Here is a 7,719-nt window from a genome sequence, read left to right on the forward strand (position 1 = left end):
GCATGTTTGATTTTCTGAAAGTATTACAGGAAAAGCTTATAACGATTATCTTATCCCCGTTTGGGTGGTAACGTTCAGATAAGTTGTCTTCTAACGATAGACGGAAACGAGCTGTTTCGACGGGACGGATCAAATGGGATGAGTGGGTAAAGCTTCCGAGATCCACTCTAAGCGGATAACTGCAAGCATGATGCCTGAGAAAACTTCCTTATTTAATATAGGAGGTAGGTTACTTTCTACACATGTTCTTTAGAAGACACCGAAACGCGTTCTGTAAATGTCCGAAGTCCGGCAGGTTTATAGCTTCTTCAGCTGCGTCTTATTAGGACTCAGACGATCATATTGGAACGATATAGTTGTTGTTGCAGCGATAGAATTATGCTCAGTTGACAGTCTTTGGGCAGGTAAAAAATCCGCGTTTCAGTTACGTATACCTGACTGTCGTAGGAATGTAGGACTATATAGTTTTTAACCGGCGGTTGAGTAAATTGTATTTGTAATTGTATTTATTGTTGGCTTCGTTCTCATTGACAATACGGCGAAAATCCGCCACAATTTCCTCGTCAAGCGACAGTTTTTTCGTTGCATTTGAAAAGGTCGATATTTTACATCGAAGCCTACAACTGCAGCTAGAATATGAGTACTCGTTGTGTATGGCATTATATGGTAAATTAATATCATAGAACTTCGCTTTGAGTTTTTTAAGAGAGTTTCGTTTAGCTAGGATGATGTGAAAAGCTCTTACCATCAGAAGCTTCATTTTATTTTATTTTATTTTTTTACTCAACTACAATAATTTTTCAGAAAGTGTTGGCTATCAACCCACAAAATTCATGAATTATTTATTATCCTTTTACCTCTACTCAGCTCATGTTTATATTATTTTTATGCGAATATGAACATACCTGTATAAATATCCGGTTAGGCTAGGATAGGGGTTCATCTTGACAATGAAGTACCAATAATTAGATACACCTTTCAAAAAAAATGAATTTATGTTTTTTCTTGAAACTAAGTTAAGAATTACCTTCTAAAATACTTTAGTTCGTGTTAGAAAAATACATATTTATGTATGTATGTTTGATATGTGACGATCGCTGGTTTATATCAATTTTTGTTCTGACTAGCATATAGCTGTCACCAATCAGCATAAAATCATTCGGGGTCGACTTTAATTTAGATTTCTCATAAAAAAACAAGGAAGGAACCATAAATAGGAGAGAGAGAGAAATAGTAAGAAAGTGCAAACGTCCTCACTGCTGGATTGCATCATTATTATAGATGACTACTTGGAGCCGTATCTTTGTTTTCAATACCAAAGATAATATCGTCGTATATTCTCTCCCTTTGGTAGCAAACTCTAAAATTGTTATTTCCATTGTAGTTCTTAATTAATCACTTTCACAACCAGCGAAAATTAACGTTACAACGTACGTCACCGTACTGGGATTGTGCCATTGTGGCATTTCAATAGACTATGTAGGTCGTATTCTACTAGATGACTATTCGATGGTTAACGTGCGTAACCAAGAGACCACAGTTTCAACGCACTCTGAAGGATAATGTGGATACTAACGAGAGACTAATGAATAGTGAAAATAGTGGATTCACCCGTCGAACTTGCTTTAAAGGAGGTCTGTCTATCGGCCGGAAAGGTGATGGACTCCGTTCTCTCGGATAAGATGGGATTCCCATGTAGTGATTGGATGTCTGTATATCACTAGGCTCTTCAATACACTTCAATATTGAATTGCAGACAAAATAGTACTATTTGGCGAAGAAAAAAGTTTAATTTTAAAAAAATCTAAAAGCTTCCCATTATAAACCAAAGTCTATAAAAAATGCACTACAAAAATAACATTGATTTCTTATACATATGTATCTTCCCTTCCAGTTTCCAGTTATTTGCTCACAGCTGTCGGCTTTTAACTCAGTTCAAACGCATAAAAAAATTAAATAAAAGCTAAACTGCTGGAGAAATGCTATTGTCGTGTTGCTTTACAGATTTCAGCATCGAGTGACTCTCTACCCTATTATAGTATTGATTGACGTAAATGGGGAGGGAGAAGAGTAATTTGGCGCCCATGAGTCAATGGTAACTCCCAACCTGTTGGCATAAAGAGTAATTGTGCAAATACGAGTATGTATCGTAAGTGTGCCGAGAGTGAGGAAACCCCCATTTATCCACGCATAACTCACATTCTCACGTTTATATAGTGCTTATGTATGTGCGAGAATGTGTGTGTAGCAGTTGATGCTGCGTACAACGTCGTCACCCAAGAAGTGACGTTGGTGCTTTTTGATAACAAGTCTTAATGTATAGGGTCCACTAATAGGACTATTGTTTATATAACTTTTTTTTTCTATAAAAGTAAAATATCTATTATATTTGATTTATTTATAAAATATATATAATTATACCCTGCCGAAGGCATGGAATGTTCCGAAGTTTTTAAAGACCAGAAGGAAGCGTCGGAGTCATTATCAAGTATGCCTATGTATTGTGTAATTGATCAGTGTGACGAGCTGTGTGGATTTTGCCAAAGCCGTCTCACTGTCCGTTCGCGAACTAATCTCTCAGTTTTTAAGTTGTCGATCTGAAATTTCGCCCATTTATTGGATTGTATTTATACTTGTCATACAAATTGCTCAATCAAAATCAAGTCCTTGCATCGCCAACGTTTTTATTTGATAAGATATCTTCACGCAACTTGGCAATTTTTCCAAGGCAAGGCGACAACTAATTGTTCAGATTGAGCCACTATATAGTCTACACTTTTAATAAATTTTTTAACCATATTTTAATTTTAATATCTAAAAAAATTACTATAATTTCTCTGTTGACAGAAAACAATTTTTTATTAATGGAAACTTTCACATTGAAACACCATGTATTTGCTTGCAAATGCAGACTCATAATTTTTATATACGAATGCTTGTATATAAAACGGTATAATGTATTGGCATACCTATCCTTGCGCAGATTTGGCATATAACGGGTGATCCAAGTAGGTGTACTATTTTCACGTTCTGTGACAAATGTGCTTCGCGCGCAAACGCAACTTATGGTCAAAATAATCATCCTATTGAGCGTCATCACCCATCTAGAGACGCAGCATTAAATACTGAAAGAAATAGGTCACGTCAAGCACGCACTGAAGAAATTATAGTAGCTGTAGGTCAGAGTGTACGCGAATTTACGCCGAGAGCTTAAATTGAAAGCGTACAAAACCGAAACAGCATACGCGACACCGGTATGCAAACAAGCAAAATTTCCGCATTTGGGGCGAAGAGCAAGTTGAAAAGATTAATGAGCTCATCCAAAAAAAGACGTGATTTGGAATAATCGGTTCATATTTCTTCAAAAATGATGCCGATGAGAACTTAACCGTCTATGGCGACCCCCATGATAACCGAATAATTGATGACTGAAATTAAAGCTCGTGATCCCGGCGACATTTGGTTTCAACAGGACGGTGCCACATTCGTTTCTGGCTTTGAAGCAAAACATCACGAGTGACATTGGCCAGTTACTAGTCGAAATGCTCGAACGAGTCATCGATAATTGGACTCAACAGATGGACCATCTGACACGTAACAGCGGCCAACATTTGAAAGAGATAATCTTCAAAAAATAAATGACAAATAATATTCATTGGAATGATAACCCATTAAATTTGAAGTTTCTGTGTATTTTATTTTTTTGAGTAGGGAATCTCGAAAAGGATCACCCTTTATGAATGTTATATACATATATGCCCGTAACCACTTTAGAAGTCGAAAAATCTCTGGAACTAACGAAGCTAATGAAAGTGGTTAGAAGCAGGGTGAAGTACAGATTTGATGGCAGTTGTTGCTGCTATTATTATGTTGGAAGCTGTTATCGTCAGTCAGTTGAGATTATGTCATACAATGTGCAATGTTTGAATGAAATGAAAACAAAATAAAAACCAAGCTAAATAAATAATGAATGAAAAAAGGTTTAAAAGACAAAGATTTAATACATGCATGTAAGTTTAAAATCTATTATCAAAATTATATTGATAGCTTTTTGTAATAACTTTTATTTATTTATTTTTTCTATGCATGTCTACAAGTTTTCATACACACATACATTGTATATATATTTTTAATCTGTAAAATATGATTTCTACACTACTATTTCCTGGGTTTGCCAACTCTGAAATGTTCTAAGAATGTTGATTAGTTTATTTTCGCTCCAATTTAATGTGAAGAAAGTTTTCAAGAAATTAAAAATGATTAATTTATATTACAATTAAAACACTATATTTTTTCGCTAAATAAATAACTGACGTAGAAGGCAGAGTTCACTCTAAAAAGGAACGGTCAGTGAGAAGTAATATACGTAGTATATAGTATATGGACAGTCAACTGTTTGGCCTGATGAGAGAACGCGCCACAAACAAGAAATATCTAACCTTGTAACCAAATACTGTTAAATTTTCTTGACATATCATATCACCCAACCGTTCTCTATTTATTGGACTATAATTGATCAAACGCAATAAAAATTTCTTTCTGCCGCAATATGAGAGAATAGATGAATGAAAAGTACATGAATCCAACTGGCAGTCGGTTGTTGTGTCATCCAAATCTCCCCAGAAGACAACAGGCTTCCATCGACTACTTTGAACATGGTAGTTCTACTAATCAACAAATAATATTATTGTGCCTTATTAGAACGATTGAACGTCGGAAACGAACTTAGGCCTTTCACTTGTATATGAGAGAGTCGCATCATAGGCGCCAGTATCTTGACATTTGATCATAATATGTATACTCGCATTCTTTATTACTCCGTTCAATTTTATTTCGTATTAATTGATAGTGTACATGTTTTTGAGACCGTTATAAAATAATAATGTGTAAAGATTGTAAATATGTATATTCGAGAACAATTGGGATAATTTGAAGTTGGGCAGCATTTTGGAGTTTTTTAAGGTAAAAAAAGTGTTTTTTGCGAATTTTGATACATTATCGATGATGTAGGGTAATTCTGTTTCGTCACTTATTTAGTTTATAAATTTTAGACCCGTTTTTCCGAGAACTACTTTTCGAAAGTCCGTGTTCATTGTCATTTCAAAACGACTTGACCGATTAGAGCTAAAACAACGAATACGTTTATTGATAATAATTTCGATTTTTTAAATCAGACTGAAGTGTAGATTTTTTCTTTTTTTAGTTTTCGCCATTTTGTCAAAAATCAAGGTTTTGACTACCCTTCGATAATTACGTGTATTCATCAAAAAAATAGCGTTTTCAAGAAAATCCAAAACTTTTCAAGATTAATCGTCGATTATTGATTATTATTTAACTCTGTAAAAGTCCGTTTTTTGTATATTAAATAAAAAGGCGCTTAAAAGGAAAAAATCACAAAATAACACATTTTTTCTGCCTTGTAAGTGGATATAACATTTCAAAGTGAAAACAGAATATCAAGCGTCTTTACCACTTGAATGAGGGATCCACACACTCCCTTATACCGATTTTATTTAGAACATTTTTTAAAAGAAGGGGGAGCGAGCAGAAAATTGCCGAATCCAACGCGCTCTATATACATATGTAGATGTAACATGAAATTTATATGACAGTAACTTTTTCAGAAACATTTCGATAAACATATGTATATATGTATGTATGTATTTTTCTTAACGCCTTCAAATGGCAAAAGTAATTTTTGTTCTGAAAACTATCTGTCGTCCATTTTTATAAGTAGCAAATCAAGTTTAAATATATGAAGGTAAATTAAAGTAAATTTTAGTAGTTATTGTATGTGTATGTACATAGGTATATACATATATTGCTTTTAATGTATTGTAAATTCTATTACTGTAAATATCGCTCCACAAAATTTAAAAGTTCATATACATACATACAAAATATATGATATACTATATGTACATATACATATGTATATACCATAATTATTTATGTATGTACATACCTACCCATAAAAACGCGTCAGTAATATCAAGTCGGCGCTTTAAAAGTTCAAGAGTTTGCTCATGCCATAATTAACTAAATAACAGTTTTACGAAAAATAAAACTGGTCGAAATCGAGATTTCAAGCGTCTTATGATTCACACAACAGCGAACAGAATCGATACCAGTTCGAAAGAAAAAATATTTAATTAATTAAAAGCGCTTATTTTTCGATAAAATCATGTACCTACATATTTTCGTTTTTATGTATGTATATATGTATGTTGTTTTCGCTATTATAAAAGCAAATAAAATTTTGACTAGAACTTCATACATACTATGTATGTATCTATTCATGGACACACGATAGTTATGCATCTGCAAAACTGTGTAAATGTGTGTGTATTGACTTATGAATTGTTATTGTAGCACAATAGTTAAAAGTGAATGTTATACGTTCGTAATAACATACATATGTACATGGCGCATACTTTCCTAGATGTATACTTCCAGGGTTATTTTACAGGGCCGCTTTAGTGTGAAGAATTGAAAATAAGGGCCCAAAAACCTTTTAAATTAAATTTATAAGTAAATCTTTATAAACCTTGTTAATTCTTGTGCGTACATATTTGAAGTTATGCTAGTATAAGTCATTATAGTTGATTGAGATATCTTATAAATGTAAATAATACCAGATAAATTATCCTAATGACTAAAGGAATGACCGCCAAGGGCCTACAGTCTTTGCCATGCAACAGCATCACAGCTTGTGTAGTTATGACGGACCGATTCGATTTCACCTGTTAATATTTCAAAGAATTTTGACAGTTGGAATAAAAACATACTTAAGCCAACCGGTGACTTCACGAGAGTTACTCAATATATAATGAGAATCAAAACATATTTTGCTGTGTTAAAAAATATCTGCTGTTATTTCTTATTCACTTATACCGAATAAATACAGGAAATACGAAAGTCTCTCCGAACAAGTACAGGAAATATGAAAGTTACTAAAAGCATATACAACGAAGTTTCCGAAAGGACAGACAGACAGACCAGGGCGAGATGGAATACCTTAAGTACATGCAGGATCGTCAAGATCATGTGCAAGAGCCCCTTCGGAAAAATTACTTACTTCTTACCCACACGGTGTCGAAAGGACTGCTGAATGACTGTTGGCTTCTTGACAGGTCACAACCTACTGGTATCACATGCGAGCCGGATGGGCATAAGTGTTCACGATACCTACAGAAAGTGCAGAGTAGTTGATATGAGAGGGACACTGGAACACCTCCTTTGTCTGTCTGAACCTAATCCAACCTTATTGACTGAGATTGTTCCCTAAAAATTGGAGGTCAATGAAAACTTAATAATATAAAGCTGTTGTATTGAATTGTGGTGGATATACATAAATTAATTCTCCTTTAACTGAAAGGAAAAAACCACAAACACGGTGTTTAATTCCAAGAAGTCATTACCTTTAATTTCAAGAAAATGTTTCAAAATTTATTTTGTTTTTTTTTTTACAAAAAAAAACAGTTATGATATTTGGATCGTATTTGTTACTAGACTGATTTTCTTGTTGGTCTGTGAAGTTCAAAGCCGCTACTAAACGTTTTTTTTTTTTGCAGAAGAAGTTTTTAGATGCTTAAAATAAATTCGTATAAATTGATTTCAATTAAAAAACAAGTAAGGAAGGGCTAAGTTCGGGAGTCACCGAACATTTTATACTCTCGCATGATAAAGTGATAATCGAGATTTCAGGCGTGGTTGTGA

Source organism: Bactrocera latifrons, unplaced genomic scaffold (genome assembly GCF_001853355.1).
Source record: "Bactrocera latifrons isolate USDA-ARS-PBARC rearing strain unplaced genomic scaffold, ASM185335v1 scaffold_385, whole genome shotgun sequence".
Lineage (NCBI taxonomy): Eukaryota > Metazoa > Arthropoda > Insecta > Diptera > Tephritidae > Bactrocera > Bactrocera latifrons.